Consider the following 16,522-nt stretch of genomic DNA (forward strand, 5'->3'; position numbering starts at 1 on the left):
ATCTCAAACAAAATGGTGTCATAGTTGCAGTCTTATGTGGTCAAAGTAACATTTTAAAAGTCTGCTGCAGGACCTGACTACTAGATTTATTAATCTAATGGTAAAGACGCCCTTAAAACATTTGTAAAAATAATTTGAAAATATATGTAGAGTCTAATCGTTAAGACACCACAAATTATCAGCTTTATGTATTGCATTGTTTGACATGCTAGTCTTTGTTTCTTTCAAGTATTAGATAGTTCTTTCAAATTCACATAGTTTTCAAGGTGGGATAGTAGTTTCTGTGAAGAATGATATTTTTATATTTTGTGAATCTCAGTATAGCAGACCAATGAAATGGTTTTTAACCATGTGATTAAGTCAAAACACAATTTTAAATACAACAAAATATAGTTGCTCTATAGTTTTATTATTGTCTTTAAAATACATGATACATTCTGCAAATAATTTTAAACAAGAATTATTTGTCTTTTTGAAAATAAGAATGTATTGCTTGATTCTAATACGTAATTGAAGCTATAAAAGTCTATTTTGCAGACTGTTTTTCACACTGAACTTTGAATCATTGATTTAACAACTGCACTAATTGTAACTGTGATAGCTGTAGTATCCCATTCTGAATTAGAACAATATATTTAAATGCTTATTATATGAAAAGTATATTCATAGGAAGTACACATCAACAAATGAATTGCAGAACAATCTCTATCCTAATACAATAAATGTGAAAAGTAAATGGAATGGAGCGTATTTCAGAAAAAAAGTAAGTTAACAAAAGTGAAGCTTGCTTTGAGAAGGTACCAACACGATTGTTTTAAGAATTAACCAAGATAGTATGCATTGACAGCTATCGTTGAAAGGGAACCAGTAATTTGTCAATATTCTCTTACAAATTATTTTCAACATTCAATTCCTTTCATGATTTGAGTTTACATAAATTGCATTGAATTACAGTCTACCACACAAAAACAGGCTGTTCAGCCCAGATGGTCTAGCAATATTTGTTCTCCACATGACTATCTTTTCACTCCTTGTCGTCTAAACCTACAAATAAATCCTTCTAAATAAAAACTGAAAGAACTGCAGATGCTGTAAATCAGGAACAAAAACAAAGTTGCTGGAAAAGCTCAGTAGGTCTGGCAGCATCTGTGAAGGAAAAAACAGAGTTAACGTTTCAGGTCCGGTGACCCTTCCTCAGATCCTCCTGAGGAAGGGTCACCGGACCCGAAATGTTAATTAAGTAAGTCCTTCTGCTCCCTTCCCCTCCATATTCTCATCTAGCTTCTCTACAAATACATCTATGCTATTTACTTCAACAGATATAATAATAAATAATTTGTATTGAGAAAACATTAAAAAATTGGATGTTTCTAATAGTTTGCAGGTCTAGTTTTCTCATCACAAACCAAATACATCTTAAGATTAATGTTCAAAAGCAATTTTGTCTACATTTTTAACACATTATGCTAGCTGAAAATATCAAAGTCTTGAGTGATGAGTGGATATGGTGCTCATGTCCACATGAAATTGTGTATCACACTACTTTTCTTGACTACTCATTCCATAGATTGCATTATGAAGATTTTCAGCTGAGGAACAAGGCGTAATATACAGAAAAATCACACGTGCTTGTCATTTCTATCACATACAAAGTAGAAAAATTTGAGCAGTGCACAGAAGTTACTATAATGCAGTAATGTTCCTATTAATCAAATAAGGTTAAGTTTTTGCATAAATCTACCTTACCAGTAAACACTAAACCTTAAATTGGGGTTTTTAATGCTATATTCCAGATCATCAGAAGTAGCATGCTTTACACTTCCTTCAAAGTTGCTCAAAAAAAATGTTCATTTTCTAACATGCATGTTTGTAGAAACCTTTCCTGTCAGGCCCTTTGAACACCTGTGTTGAAAAAAATGAGAAAATTAAGTTAAATAACATTTATTACCTCGATATTTGACTGTTCCAATGCCTCTTACTGACCCTTCATCTACTATGCTCTGTTAACTGGAGTTTAGCCCTTTGATACTACATGCCGTCAAATGCAGCACTTTTGTCTTAACTCTGCTCTGGAATTAAGCTTTTTTTGTTCATGTTTGAACTAATTTTCAGTGAGGACTGGTGTTGAATGGTCCTGGCAGACTGAAACTTAGTAGGTTATGGATAAGTAAATGACACTTAAAAGCTCTGTTGGCGGACTGGCACATATAATAGTGGGAATTTTGATGGAGGCCGAGATGATTCATCCACTTTGCAAGGATCTACAATCAGAAATCCTAATGTTCAGCCAAGTCTTCTGTGGTGATATACTTGGCTTTGCTGTTATTAAGGCTGGGGATGTTTGTGGAGGCTCCTCCTCTTTGATGTTTAAGCATCCACCATCGTTTATGGTGAGATGTGAAAAAATTGCAATGCTTTGTTAGGGTGGAATCATTTAACTGTGTTAATAGCATGCTGTTTAAGTTTATCATGAATATTTGTCCTGTGTTGCAGCTTGACCAAATTTACACCATGTTTTTGGTATACTTTGTGCCTCTTCTGATATCCTAGGGATGGGCAATAAATGCTGGCCAACCACTGATGCCAAGTGAATTAAAAAAAAACTTCTTTGAAAGTTTTTCATGGGATGTGGAGGAGTAGGCGATGGCCTAGTGGTATTATCGCTAGACTATTAATCCAGAAACCCAGCTGATGTTCTGGGGAGAGAGATAGTAGGAACTGCCGATGCTGGAGAATCTGATATAACAAGGTGTAGAGCTGGAAGAACACAGCAGGCCAAGCAGCAGTAGAGCAGGAAAGCTGACGTTGCGGACCTAGTTCTAGGGATGTGGGTTCGAATCCCACCACGGCAGATGGTAGTATTGGAATTCAAAAAAAAAAGTCTGGAATTAAGAATCTACTGATCACAATGAAATGATTGTCGGAAAAAAAACCCATCTGGTTCACTAATATCCTTCAGGGGAGAAAATCTGCCACCATCACGTGGTCTGGCCTACAGGTGACTCCAGGCCCACAGCAATGAGGTTGACTCTCAATTGTCCTCTGAAATGGCCTAGCAAGCCACTCAGTTGTACCAATTGCTACAAAGAATCAAAGAAATGAAACCGGCATCGACCTAGGCACCAGAAAAGACAATGGCAGAAACAGCCCTGTCGACCATGCAAAGTTCTCCTCACCAACATCTGGGGGCTAGTGCCAAAATGGGGAGAGCTGTCTCACAGACAAGTCAAGCAACAGCCTGACATAGTCATACTCACAGAATCATACCTTACAAACAATGTCCCAGACACCACCATCACCATCCCTGGATATGTCCTGTCCCACCAGCAGGACAGACCCAGCAGAGGGGGCAGCACAGTAGTATACAGTCGGGAGGGCGTTGCTCTAGGAGTCCTCAACATTGACTCCGGACGCCATGAAGTCTCATGGCTTCAAGTTAAACATGGGCAAGGAAACCGCCTGCTGATTACCACGTACCGTCCTCCCACAGTTGATGAATCAGAATTCCTCAATGTTGAACAACACTTAAGGAAGCACTAAGGATGGCAAGGGCACAAAATGTATTCTGGATGGGGGATTTCAATGTCCACCACCAAGAGTGGCTCGGTGGCAGCACTACTGATCAAGCTGGTCGGGTCCTGCAAGACATAGCTGCTAGACTGGGTCTGTGAGGGAGCCAACAAGAGGGAAAAACATACTTGACATCATCCTTACCAATCTGCCAGCTGCAGTTGCATCTGTCCATGACAGTATCAGTAAGAGTGACCATTGCACAGTCCTTGTGGAGACAAAGTCCTGTCTTCACATTGAGAACAACCTCCATCATGTTGTGTGGCACTAATCACTGTGCTAAATGGGACAGACTTCGCACAGATCTAGCAATTCAAATCTGGGCATCCATGAGGTGCTGTGGGCCATCAACAGCAGCAGAACTGTACTCCAACACAATCTGTAACCTCATGGCCAGGCATATCTCCCACTCAACTATTACCATCAAGCCAGGGGATCAACCCTGGTTCAAAAAAAGAGTGCACGAGAGCATGCCAGGAGCAGCACCAGGTATACCTGAAGATAAGCTATCAACCTGGTGAAGCCACCAAACAGGACTACTTGCACGCCGAACAGCGAAAGCAGCAAGTGATAGACAGAGCTAAGCGATCCCACAACCAACGGATCAGATCTAAGCTCTGCACTCCTGCCACATCCAGTCGTGAATGGTGGTGGACAATTAAACAACTCACTGGAGGAGGCTCCACAAATATCCCCATCCACGGTGATGTAACAGCCCAGCACATCTGTGCAAAAGGCTGAAGCATTTGCAGCAATCTTCAGCCAGAAGTGCCAAGTGGACAATCCATCTCAGCCTCCTCCAGTGGTCCCTAGCATTACAGATACCAGTCTTCAGCCAATTCGATTCACTCCACGTGATATCAAGAAAGGGTTGGAGACACTGGATACTGCAAAGGCTACCGGCCCTGACAACATTCCGGCAATAGTACTGAAGAATTGTGATACAGAACTTGACCCTACCCCTAGCCAAGCTGTTCCAGTACAACAGTGGTATCTACTCGACAATGTGGAAAATTGCCCAAGTATGTCCTGTAGATAAAAAGCAGGACAAATCCAACCCGGCCAATTACCACCTCATCAGTCTCCTCTCGATCACCAGTAAAGTGATGGAAGGTGTCATCAACAGTGCTATCAAGCAGCACCTGCTCAGCAATAACCTGCTCAGTGACGCCCAGTTTGGGTCCTGCCAGGGCCACTCAGCTCCTGACCTCATTACAGCCTTGGTTCAAACATGGACAAAAGAGCTGAATTCCAGAGGTGAGGTGAGAGTGACAGCCCTTGATATCAAGGCTGCATTTGACAGAGTGTGGCATCAAGGGGCCCTAGCAAAACTGGAATTAATGGGTATCGGGAGCAAATGCTCCAGTGGTTGGAATCATATCTGACACATAGGAAGATGGTCATGGTTGTGGGAGGTCAATCATCTCAGCTGCAGGACATCTCTGCAGGAGTTTCTCAGGGTAGTGTCCTTGGCCCAACCATCTTCAGCTGCTTCATCAATGACCTTCCCTCCATCATAAGGTCAGAGATGGGGATGTTCGCCGATGATTGCACAATGTTCAGCACCATTCGTGACTCCTCAGATACTGAAGCAGTCCATGTTCACATGCGACAAGATCTGGACAATACCCAGACTTGGGCTCACACATGGCAAGAGACATTCCCACCACACAAATACCAGGCTATGGCAATCACCAATAAAAGACAATCTAACCACCGCCCCTTGACATTCAATGGTGTTACCATCACTGAATCCCCCACTATCAACATCTTGGGGGTTACCATTGACCAGAAACTCAACTGGACTCACCACATTAACAGAGTGGCTACAAGAGCAGGCCAGAAGCTGGGAATACTGCAGTGAGTAACTCATCTCCTGACTCCTCAAAGCCTGTCCATCACCTACAAGGCACAAGTCAGGAGTGTGATAGAATACTCCTTACTTGCCTGGATGAATGCAGGCCCAACAACACTCAAGAAACTTGACACCATCCAGGATAAAGCAGCCCGCTTGATTGGCACTACATCCACAAGCATTCACTCCCTCCACCACCGACGCTCAGTAGCAGCAGTGTGTACTATGTACAAGACGCACTGCAGAAATTCATCAAAGATCCTCAGACAGCACCTTCCAAACCCACGACCACTTCCGTCTAGAAGGATGAGGGCAGCAGATATATGGGAACACCACCACCTCCAAGTTCCTCTCCAAGTCACTCACCATCCTGACTTGGAAATATATCGCCGTTCCTTCACTGTCGCTGGGTCAAAATCCTGGAATTCCCTCCCTAATAGCATTGTGGGTCAACCTACAGCAGGAGGAATGCAGCAGTTCAAGAAGGCAGCTCACCACCACCTTCTCAAGGGCAACTAGGGATGGGCAAGAAATGCTGGCCAGCCAGCTACGCCCACATCCCACAAAACGAATAGAAATAAAAGGCTTGCAAGGTCAGCAGCTGTTGCCCATCCTTACCTGCCTTTGAACTGAGTGGCTCACTAGGTGATTTCAGAGAGTAGTTCAATCACTTTGCTGTGGGCCTGAAGTTGAGTAGATCTGACCTTGCAAGAATGAAAAGAATCTCCTCCCTTAAAGGATATTTGTGAAGCAGACATTTTCACAGCAAGAGACGATATTTATGCATACGCAATTTGGGACTAGCTCTATATTTCATATTTATCAATGGAGGTCAAAAATCTACCTGCTGCTGTTGTGGGATTCAAACTGTTATGGACCAAACCAAACCCCCTCAAAAGATATATTAAGAAGATAGTCTAGACCCTAACCTTCTCTTATTCTAAAGGTACGTGTAAAGCATTGCATTCCATGTGCAATCTGATGGTCAAACTATGAACTTTAAGCAAAACACACTTTATTTTTATACTACAGTTAAAATACAGACAAAATAAAAAGAATTGGCTTAAATATAACTATTGAAATACTTAACAGAATAATAAGATATAAAGATCTGTATATATTATATAAAGGTATGGTTATAATCTACTACTAATTATCTGTTCCAATGTCATAACATCCCATAAACACACCCTTGACAAAGGCAATTTCAGAAAAACATTGCATCACATGCAATTCTAGTGGCAGGTAGAAAATCCCAGATTTGAGCTGTAACAGAGAGAGGAATAAGACCTTACACATCTAGTTTCAAGATCACAGCAACTGCAGAAAGGTAAAACTAAAAATCCTGGTTCTGTGGGAGCTTGACCCCATCCACTAAGGCTGCTTCTATAGTTCCATCTTAAAAAGAAAACACAAGGCCTCACAAGCTGTTTACTTAAATGGCTTCGAGCAGACTGCTCAGCATGTCTGTCTCAACCTTTTTTCATAAATAAAAAACCCGGGACCAACTACTCCTCTTAAAGCCATAGTATTGTCAACCCATTTCCCAGACAATTAGCTTCAGCCTGTGCATTACTCGTCCAATGACATCCCCAACGCCCAATGATCTCCTGGACTCCTCACTGTATCAGGTGGAGTGAGGGATATGCCAAGCCATAAGATTACAGATTGGGGTAGAATACAATTCTGCTGCTGCCAGTAGTCCATACAGTTTCTTGAATAGAGGTTTGAACTGCAATGTGTTTTGAAATGATCTTGTGTAATGTGGTGGTTATGCCATAAAATATTGTACAGGGTGCCTTTAATATAGAAGCAGACTTTCATCTTCACGACATTGTTGTGGTCACTGCTACCAAAACTGTTACAGATAAATGCATCAGCAACAGGTATCTCAATGATTTGGTGGTCAAGTAGGATTTCCTTTTGTTGTATCTCTGACTATTTATTGCAGGTCCAGACTAGCAGCTATGTACTTCAGTTTTCAGCTAATTTGGTGAGTAATGTTGTTACTGGGCTTCACTGGTCATGACCATCGAAACACTTCACCCAGCGTACCTTTTGTGCTATTGCTACACTGGGTGCTTCTTTCAAGTGGTGATGAATATGAAGAAGTACAAATCAATCAGATAAGGAAGGGAGGCCATCAACATAAGATTTCCTTGGCCATATTTAACCTCAGAAGTCACACAAAAACAGGTTATAGTCCAACAGGTTTATTTGAAATCACAAGCTTTTGAAGCACAGATCTTTCATCAGGTGGAGTGAAGAGTAGTACACAGACACATACTTTATTGGTAGACAGATGAAAAGATTGTACAATGGTGTGAGTGGAGTGTTAACAGGCTGAATAATAAGTCTCTGCAGGTGATCAAAAGTATCAGTGTGACGTGTCAACAGCAGAATAGCAAGGGAAAGGATGACCTATAATTTGATTCATTGAGGCAGAGAGATATTAAAAATAATGTGGTGCTGGAAACAAACTAAATGGCTAGAATAATGATTGGTTAGTCCCTCAGCATGTGACTTTTATACCTAAGTAACAAGTAATCTAAAACTGTGCAAACTAATTAAGGTAGAGAGACTATAAGTTATCAAGGTGATGGTGTCATAACAAGACAGTAAGGAAGATAGTACATTTTAGTATGGTTACATGTAGCACGAAATGAACCCAAGATCACGGTTCAGACTGTCTTCATGGGTACAGGACTTGGCTATCAGTTTCTGCTCAGCGATTCAGCATGTTGTGCATCTCGAAGGCCGCCTTGGAGGACGCTTACCCGAAGATTGGAGGCTGAATGTCCTTGACTGATGGAGTGTTCCCCAACTGGGAAGGAACATTCCTGTCTGGCGACTGATTTCCAGGGCAGAAATGATCAACAGTTAGTTTCTATCCGGTGTGTGGTGGATGGGAAACTGCATATCAATGAGGTGAAATAGCATAATAATGAGGATGTTAGCGCGTGTCTCACCATGTCTTCAACACCTGAAAATGTGACTTGTTGTTGGACATCTCATGCAATTTTCCCCATTTTTCTTGCCAATGTCCAGATCATTCAAAGGCTGGGAAGATTCTGCCCCAGGTTGCTGATAAAGGTGATCCAATAAAGCATATTTTCTGGGTAGAGGGGCAAGGAACATCAAGCTCAGTGAAAGAACTCGACACAGTTAAGAAACATCCGTACTTCGAGTCATTAGGTTTCCTTGACCTCCCCATTTGAGGGACCAAATCAGGCTGTCAATATGGGTTTCAATTACATTTCAACTGGAGTGGAACATGACACATCTGCTACTGTACATTGTATACCATTGCAAATCATTCTTTGCAAACTTCAAGATGTGCTTTTTTTTTAAACAGGCCAAAAAGATTATAGTTCTGCATCATTTTCAAGTCTTCAGCAGAGGGAAAAGCAAGCGTGACAAACAGCTCTCAAACCTTTAGGATCTAAAATGCGTGGTAGCTTTTGTAATCATAATCTCTTCTCAAATGCACTGTGTGTTTGTCAGAGTGTGCATGTGGGTGTGAGTGTGTATATATTTGGGTGTTTAAATAATGAACATATTTCTTTTAGACAATACTGGTCATTCATCTGGTCGTGACAATTACAGCACTCAGGGGTTAAACACTTTTGTTTTAGAAAAGCACATATAAACACTCTTTGATCATTTAAGAGGTGGGATAACGAAACTGTATCACCATATCAGTTGCCTGTCTGTAACACCAGACATACGATTTTCCTTAAATCAATCCAAAATTAGTTGATGCTCCCAGGATTCATTGTTGCTCTTTTCTCAGCTTGCTAGCAGTGAGATATTCTTTTCCCAGAGAGTGTCTCTCCCTCTCTAGCCCAAGCCAGCTGACTATTTCATACTTATTTCATCTCACGATGAATTTGGACCTTTTCCATTTCAGCACAAACTCCATTCCATGTGCTGAACCATTGAAACAGATCCAGGCAGATGAAAAAACATTTGATATCCTGCTACATTCTAGGAAAGCCTGCAAAGTGACCTTTATGAGGTTTCCTCTGCACCCTTCCCCATGGCAATATGAATCATAACCGCCTAGTATCTAAGTTGAAATGATAATCAGATTTCATGATAACCCAACTCTAACATTCAAACTATATGGACAGTTAAAAGAACTGTTTAGGCAGTTCAGTTAAACTGTTGCCACTTAAGGATGGATCAGGAAAGAGTAAATACAAAAGTAATATGAGAAAACATTTTTCATCTAACAGATGATTAAGATCTGAAATGCACTGCTTGAGGAGACAGGTTCAATTGAAATATTCAAGATTGAATGAGATTGTTACTTGAAAAAGAATAATGAGCAGCGTTACAGGAAAAGGCAGGATAAAGCTAAGAGGTGAGGAAGTGGCGTGTGGGTAGGTGTTGCATCTTTTACAGTTACAGGGGAAGGTATGGGGCTGGGGTTTGGAGGGGAATGTGGCATGAACTAAAAAGTGGCACGAACTAAGGAGTGTCGAATGAAATGGTCTTTGCAGAAAGCAGAGAGGGGTGGGGAGTGGAAGATGTTCTGGATGGTAGGGTCTAATTGGAGTTGGCTGAAGTATTTGAAGATGATACACTGGATGCAGAGACTGGTGTGGAGGAAAGGGAAGACAAGGGGTCCTTATCTTTATTATGTTTGGAGGGGGGATTGGTGGTTAAGAGCTGTGGAGTGGGGAATGGAGGAGGCATGGTGGAGGGCTGTCTGGATGACAGAGGGAGGGAAAAGAACGTCGTTTGAAATAGGAGGACATCTGGGATGCTTGGGCAAGGAACATCTCGTCAGAGCAGATGTGACGAAGATGGAGGAATTGGGAAAATGGGATGGAGTTTTTGCAGGGTACAAGGCGGGAGGAGGCATAGTCCAGGTAGCAATGGGAGTCTATGGGTTTGTAGTAAATGTTGGTCAGTAAACTGTCGCCGGAAATGGAAACGAAGAGGTCAAGAGAAGGGGAGGGAGGTGTCTGAGATAGACCAAGTGAATTTGAGGGCAGGGTGAAAGTTGTTAGGACAGTCGATGAACTGCTCCAGTTCAGCTTGAGTGCAGGATGCAGCGCTGACGCAGTCATCGATGTAATGGCGGAAGAGTTGGGGAACAGTACCGCTGTACGTACGGAAGAGGGACTGTTCAACATAACCAAAGAGGCTGACGTAGCTGGGGCCTATGCGAGTGCCGACGGCAACCCCCTGGATTTGGAGGAAGTGGGAAGAATTGAATGAAAATTTATTGAGGATGAGGATTAATTCAGCGAGGCAGAGGAGGGTCTTGGTGGGGCCGGGTGGCTCACTGGATGGGTTTGTTGGAGTTAAAATCTCAGGGCCTGCAGGCCGTCCTTGTGGGATATAGACATGTATAGGGATTGCACGTTTTTTGGTAAAGATGAAGCACTGGGGGCCAGGGAACTGGACATTTCCGAAGTGGTGGAGGGTGGGGTTTGTGTCCTGGATGTAGGTGGGGAGTGCCTGGACCAAGGGGGACAGAATAGAGTCGAGGTAGGAAGAAACGAGTTCGGTGGGGCAGCAGCGTGCGGAGATGATGGGTCGGCCGGGGTAGCTGGGTTTGTGGATCTTGGGGAGCGGGTAGAACAAGGCAGTGCAGGGCTGGGGGACTATAAAGGTTGGAAGTGGTGGAGGGGAGATCATAGGAGGTAATGATGTCATAGACAGTGTGAGAAACGGAGGTTTGATGGGCCATGATGGGGTCATGGTCAAGGGGGAGGTAGGAACACAGTGCTGGAGAGTTGGCGTTCGGCCTCTGCGGCATAGAGGTTCCATCTTTCAGACTGCCACCGCCCTGCCTTTGTCTGTGGGTTTGATAGTGAAACAGGGAGGTGGGGGGGGATTGGTGCGGAAAGAGTGGAATGCTGCATGTTTGGAGGGGTTGAGGTTGAAGTGGTGAAGGGGGTGGAGAAATCAAGGTGGTTGATGTCATGTTGGCAGTTAGCAATAGAGGTCCAGGGCTAGTAAGAGACCGTGAGAGGGTGTCCAAGAGGAGGAGGAAGGTTGGAGGTGGGAGAAGGGGTCCCTGGAGGGTGGTTGGGAACCTTTATTGAAGAAGCAGCTACAGGGACATAGTTACCGCTAAGAACGAAGGCTGTTGAGTGACAGTAAGGAAAGGGAAGGGAAGGGAAGGAAACAGTCAGTGCAGGGATCCCCTGTGGTCGTTCCCCTCAACAATAAGTATACTGTTTTGGATATTGTTGCGGGGGACAACCTACCAGGGGTAAGCCACAGGGACAGAGTCTGGCTTTGTGGCTCAGAAGGGAAGTGGGAAGAATAGGAGAGCAATTGTAGTGGGGGATTCAATAGTTAGAGGCACAGACAGGCGGTTCTGTGAACACGAACAAGATGAACGGATGGTATGTTGCCTCCCAGGTGCCAGGGTCCGTGACATCTCGGATCATGTCTTCAAGATCTTTAAGGGGGAGGGTGAGCAACCAGCAGTCATGGTACACATTGGTACCAATGACATAGGTAGAAATAGGACTGAGAATGTGACAAACGAGTACAGGGAGTTAGATTGGAAGCTGAACTCCAGGACAAACAGGGTAGTTATCTCTGGATTACTACCAGTGCCACGTGATAACGAGGTAAGAAATAGGGAGAGGGTGCAGCTAAATACGTGACTACAGGGCTGGCGTAGGAGGGAGGGCTTCCATTATGTGGATAATTGGAGCACATTCTGGGGAAGCTGGGACCTGTAAAGTAAGGACTGGGTTGCACCTGAACCAGAAGGGCACAAATATCCCAGGAGGGAGGTTTGCTCGAGCTATACAGGATGGTTTAAACTAGATTGGCAAGGGGGTGGGGAACCGGATTTGTAATTCAGAGGATGAGGTATTCAGCCTTCCAACAGACACAACAGGGAGTGAGTTTGTTAATAAAGAAATGTAGTCGATGGAGCGTAATTGTGGACACAGGGATGGTTTGAGGTGTGTATACTAGAAGTATAGAAGTATCAGAAATAAAGTGGATGAACTTAGAGCATAGGTCAATACTTGGAACTACGTTGTTGTGGCCATTACAGAATCTTGGGTAACTCAGGGGCAGGAATGGTTGTTGAAAGTTCTGGGATTTAGATGCTTTAAAAGAAATAGGCAGGTTGGCAAAAGAGGCAGGGGAGTGGCATTGCTAGTCAGGGCTAGTATAGCAGCTACTGAAAGGCAGGTTGAGAATGATATGTCGACACAGTCAGTTTGGGTTGAGGTCAGGAACAAGAAAGGAGCAGTCACTTTGTTGGGGTTTTTTTTAAAACAGACCTCCTACTAGTTGCAGAGAAGTGGAGGAGCGGATTGGGAGGCAGATACTGGAAAGGTGCAGAAGTCACAGGGTTGTAGTCATGGGTGACTTCAACTTTCCAAAAATTGATTTGAAACTTTTTAGTTGTAATAGTTTAGATGGAGCAGATTTTGTCCAGTGCGTTCAGGAAGGATTCCTGACACAGTATGTAGATAGACCAACACAAGAAGAGGCCACTTTGGATTTGGTGCTTGGCAACAAACCGGGCCAAGTGTTAGATCTGTTGGTAGGAGAACAGTTTGGCGGTAGTGATCATAACTGTTACTTTTACAATAGTCATGGAAAAGGATAGGTACATACAGCAGGGTAAGGTTTATAACTGGGGGAAGAGTAATTATAATTCTGTTAGGCAAGAACTGGGTAACATAAAATGGGAACAGATGCTGTTAGTGAAGAGCACTATGGAAACGTGGAGATTGTTTAAGGAATGCATACTGTGTGTGCTCGATATGTTTGTCCCCAGCAGGCAGGGAAGATGCGGTCGAGTGAGGGAGCCTTGGTTCTCAAGAGAGGTCGAAAGATCAGTTAAGAGGAAGAAGGATGCTTATATAAGGCTTAGGAAACAAGGATCGGAAAAGGATCTAGAGGGATACAAGTTAGCCAGGAAGGAGCTGAATAAAGGGCTTAGGAGAGCTATAAGGGGGCATGAGAAAACCTTGGCAGATAGGATCAAGGAAAACCCCAAGGTTTTTTTTACACGTACGTGAGGAACAAGAGAACGACCAGAGAAAGGGGAGGGCCGATCAAGGATTGTAAAGGGAATTTGTGCACGGAGCCTAAAGAGATAGGAGAGGTCCTTAATGAATACTTTTCTTTGGTATTCACAACTGAGAGGGACCTAGTTGTAGGGGAGGGCAGTGTGAAACAGGCTGGCAGGCTAGAGGTGGTCGATGTTAGTAAGGAAGATGTACTGGGAATTTTGAGGAACTTGAAGATAGATAAGTCCCCTGGGCCTGATGGGATTTATCCAAGGATTTTATGGGAAGCGAGGGTAGAGATCACAAGGCCTTTGGCGATGATCTTTTCGTCCTCACTGTCCACGGGAATAGTGCCGGAAGACTGGGGAGTGGCATTCCCTTGCTCAAAAAAGGGAATAGGGATAACCCTGGAAATTACAGGCCAGTTTCGTCTTACTTCAGTGGTGGGCAAGTTATTAGAAAGGGCTCTGAGTGATAGGATTTATGATCACTTGGATAGGCAAAGTTTGATTCGTGATAGCATGGATTTGTGAGGGGTAGATCATGCCTCACAAACCTTATTGAATTCTTTGAAGAGGTGACCAAACACGTAGATGAAGGTAAAGCAGTGGATGTGGTATACATGGATTTAAGTAAGGCATTTGATAAGGTTCCCCATGGTAGGCTCATGCAGCAAGTAAGGAGGCATGGGATAGGGGGTAATGTGGCAGATTAGATTCAGAATTGGCTGACCCTTAGAAGACAAAGGGTGGTAGTGGACGGAAAATATTCAAGATGGTGCTCAGTTACGAGTGGTGTACCACAAGGATCTGTTCTGGGTCCTCTTTTATTTGTGATTTATGTAAATGATTTGGATGAAGGAGTGGAAGGGTGGATTGGTAAGTTCGCAGATGATACAAAGGTGGGTCAAGTTGTGGATAGTGTGGAGGGTTGCTCTAGGTTAAAAAGGGACATTGATAGGATGCAGAGCTAGGCTGAGAAGTGGCAGATGGAGTTGAACCCTAAAAAGTGTGAGGTGATTCATTTTAGAAGGACAAATTTGAAAGCAGAATACAGGGTTAACGGAAGGATTCTTGGCAGTGTGCAGGAGCAGACAGATCTCCGGGTTCACGTTCACAGTTCCCTGAAAGCTGCCACCCAGGTGGATAGAGTTGTTAAGAAGGCGTAAGGTGTGTTAGCTTTCATTAATAGAAGGATGGAGTTCAAGAGCCGTGAAGTTATGTTCCAGCTGTACAAAACCCTGGTTCGGCCACATCTGGAGTATTTTGTCCAGTTCTGGTCGCCTCATTACAGGAAAGATGTGGAAGCATTGGAAAAGGTGCAGAGGCGATTTACCAGGATGTTGCCTGGAATGGAGGGAAGGTCTTACGAGGAAAGGCTGAGAGAGCTAGGGCTTTTCTCTTTAGAACGACGAAGGATGAGAGGTGACTTGATAGAGGTGTACAAAATGATCAGAGGTATAGATAGAGTGGACAGCCAGAGACTTTTTCCTAGGGTGGAGATAGCTATTACGAGGGGGCATAGTTTTGAAGTGAGTGGAAGTAGATATAGGGGAGACATCAGAGTGGTAGGGGCGTGGAACGCATTGCTGGAGAGGGTAGTGCAGTCAGCATCATTAGGGGCATTTATGCGGCTATTAGATAGGCATATGGATGATAGTATAAGGTAGGGGTGGAGGTTAGATAGACCTTAGGTTTAGGGTAAAAGTTCGGCACAACATCGTGGGCCAAAGATCCTGTACTGTTCTATGTTCTATGTTTTAAGACACCATGCAGGTGGATGCAGCCGAAGAAGAGCTCCATCTTGTGGCAGGCATGGAACTCGCTGAGGTGGGGGTAGAGACTTAGAGATCAGGGGGCAATGGTGAATATGCAGCAAGGTTCTGGAGTGGGGAATTGGGGGGGGGGGGGGGGGGGAAGGGGGGGGGGGGGGGGAGGCGGGGGGGGGGGGGGGGGGGGGGTTTGGATGATGGGGGGGTGAGGGTTGTGGGAGAGAGGAGAGGTGGAGTGATCGGGTATATTGTGGGGGTGGACAGACGAGGAGGGAGAGGTGTGTTGGCTACAGGTGGGTAGTAAGACCCAGGAGTGACCCCGGGGATAGGAGTCCGGGGGTTAATTGGAGAGTGGGTGGAGTCTGAAGCAGAGGCGAAAGTTGCAGGGAAGTTGAGGGAGGTCCCAGTCCTCAGCGGAATCCAGAGCAGCATTTGAGGAGTTGTGCGGACCAGAGATGGAGGTTGAAGGTGAATTTCTGTGGGTCTTGGTCGATGACTGTGGAGGCTTGGGTGCCGGAAATGGCGTCAGACTGGAGAGGCCCAGTGCTGGATGAGGTCTGCATGTGCCTAATGATGGCAGCAGCATGGGGGGCCTGGAGGTGACAGAAAGAGGGCGCAGATTCTGAGTAGTGAGCCGGTTCTCCCATTGTAGGTGAGTAGAGGACAGTCTTGAGAACTTACAATTTTTAATGTCCGATATGAAGCAGAAAAGCTGTTTGTTGAGCGTCTGGATTATGAAGAGTACAGGTCCTCCGCAAGTTTGGGAAAGGGAGGCTGTGAGCTGGGGGAGGGATGAGGAGAGGGAGTGGAGGTGCCAGCACATTGAAGAGAGGGTTGAGCGGAGAATCCAGAAAGAGAATTGTTTCTGAAGGCATCGGAGGTGTTGAGTATGGAGCATCGAAAGTGGATCCAAATTTTGACGGTTTAAAATTTACCTGTAGGCCTTGAGGGTTGAGTTGGTTGTGAAGACAGGAGCTAAGGAAGGTCATGCGGCTGTAGTAGTGGGTTTGTTTCACAGTGTGATCGAAGAGCTGAAGGGGTCCTAGCAGTGTGGCAGTGAGAAAGGGACTCACTGAGTTCATGTCTGAGGGAGGCAGAGAACTTCCCATAGTGGGGTATCCTTTGAAGAGACCTCGCAGTGGTATAAACTTGGTTAGAGACAAAAAAAGTACAGATGCTGGAATCCAATGTAGACAAACAGGAGGCTGGAACAACACAGCAAGCCAGGCAGCATCTGGAGGAAAGGAGAAGGCAACGTTTCGTGTATTACCCTTCTTCAGGACTGGATATTGGGGTAGGGGGAACTGCAGATAAAGAGGT

At 44.3% G+C, this 16,522-nt stretch overlaps 1 protein-coding gene across 3 annotated transcripts in view; it reads right to left on the reverse strand.

Moving 5' to 3' along the window:
* Positions 1–472: 472 nt before the first annotated feature.
* Positions 473–16,522, reverse strand: part of LOC109934783 (calcium uptake protein 3, mitochondrial) — a 170,912-nt gene continuing 154,862 nt past the window's right edge. For all 3 annotated transcript variants that reach the window (XM_048605044.1, XM_048605037.1, XM_048605011.1), the window contains one exon: positions 473–1,902. The gene's annotated coding sequence lies outside the window, so the exon portion shown is untranslated. The remainder of the gene's footprint in view (positions 1,903–16,522) is intronic.

Source organism: Rhincodon typus, chromosome 1, assembly GCF_021869965.1.
Source record: "Rhincodon typus isolate 14 chromosome 1, sRhiTyp1.1, whole genome shotgun sequence".
In the NCBI taxonomy this organism is placed as follows: domain Eukaryota; kingdom Metazoa; phylum Chordata; class Chondrichthyes; order Orectolobiformes; family Rhincodontidae; genus Rhincodon; species Rhincodon typus.